Below are 1,864 nucleotides of genomic sequence, written 5' to 3'. Positions count from 1 at the left end.
TATTGACTTTTCAGCTGGCTTTGGTACTTTGGACATGAGCTAGAACCTTAAGATTCTGCATGAAAGGAGGACTAGCAGCCGAGTTTCACGGGAGAATGTGAAAAATGTTCATATGTAGAAAAAACCTGAGACATCCGTCCGTTTACGTCATTTGTTATCGAATATACTTAAAGCCAGATCGTCACATTGGCCGCTCTTCTCTCTGAAACGGTTGTACTTATCGTCTGCAAAGCTATGTCGCTTGCTGCGGTATGCGGAGACAGTAAAAGCTCCATAGTAGAACACAGATGAAGCTTCTAAGATGATGTAATAGCCAGTAAGAAGTAGTACAATTCAAGTTTTAGGTATCGGTTATTGACTTTTTACCCTTCTTTGGTGCCTTGGACATCAGCTAGGAAATTAAGATTTTGCATGAAGGAGGACTAGCAGCCGAGTTGCACGGGAGAATGTGATTAGTGTTCATATGTAGTATAAACCTGAGACATCCGTCCGTTTTCGTCATTTGTTATCCAATCGACTTAAAGCCAGATCGTCACATTGGCCGCTCTTCTCTCTGAAACGGTTGTACTTATCGTCTGCAAAGCTATGTGGCGTTCTGCGGTATGCGGAGACAGTAAAAGCACCATAGTAGAACACAGATGATGCTTCTAAGTTGATGTAATAGCCAGTAAGAAGTAGTACAATTCAAGTTTTAGGTATCGATTATTGACTTTTTAGCTGGCTTTGGTGCCTTGGACATGAGCTAGGATCTTAAGATTCTGCATGTAAGGAGGACTAGCAGCCGAGTTGCACGGGAGAATGTGAAAAGTGTTCATATGTAGTAAAAACCTGAGAAATCCGTCCGTTTTCGTCATTTGTTATCGAATCGACTTAAAGCCAGATCGTCACATTGGCCGCTCTACTCTCTGAAACACTTGTACTTATCGTCTGCAAAGCTATGTCGCGTGCTGCGGTATGCGGAGACACTAAAAGCACCAAAGTAGAACACAGATGAAGCTTCTAAGTTGATGTAATAGCCAGGAAGAAGTAGTACAATTCAAGTTTTAGATATCGTTTATTGACTTTTTAGCTGGCTTTGGTGCCTTGGACATGAGCTAGGACCTTAACATTCTGCATGAAAGGAGGAGTAGCAGCCGATTTGCATGGGAGAATGTGAAAAGTGATTATATGTAGTAAAAACCCGATAAATCCGCCCGTTTTCGTCATTTGTTATCGAATCGACTTCAAGCCAGATCGTCAAATTAGCTGCTCTTCTCTCTGAAACGGTTGTACTTATCGATTGCAAAGCTATGTCGCGTGCTGCGGTATGCGGAGACACTAAGAGCACCATAGTAGAACACAGATGAAGCTTCTAAGTTGATGTAATAGCCAGTAAGAAGTAGTACAGTTCAAGTTTTAGGTATCGATTATTGACTTTTGAGCTGGCTTTGGTGCCTTGGACATGAGCTAGGACCTTAAGATTCTGCATGTAAGGAGGAATAGCAGCCGAGTTGCACGGGAGAATGTGAAAAGTGTTCATATGTAGTAAAAACCTGAGAAATCCGTCCGTTTTCGTCATTTGTTATCGAATCGACTTGAAGCCAGATCGTCAAATTAGCTGCTCTTCTCTCTGAAACGGTTGTACTTATCGATTGCAAAGCTATGTCGCGTGCTGCGGTATGCGGAGACAGTAAGAGCACCATAGTAGAACACAGATGAAGCTTCTACGTTGATGTAATAGCCAGTAAGAAGTAGTACAATTCAAGTTTTAGGTATTGAATATTGACTTTTTAGCTGGCTTTGGTGCCTTGGACATGAGCTAGGACCTTAAGATTCTGCATGAAAGGAGGACGAAGAGCCAAGTTGCACGGGAGAATGTGAAAAG

The sequence above is a fragment of the Schistocerca gregaria genome, unplaced genomic scaffold (genome assembly GCF_023897955.1).
Source record: "Schistocerca gregaria isolate iqSchGreg1 unplaced genomic scaffold, iqSchGreg1.2 ptg000198l, whole genome shotgun sequence".
Classification (NCBI taxonomy): Eukaryota; Metazoa; Arthropoda; class Insecta; order Orthoptera; family Acrididae; genus Schistocerca; species Schistocerca gregaria.
This window is presented reverse-complemented; position numbering follows the sequence as displayed.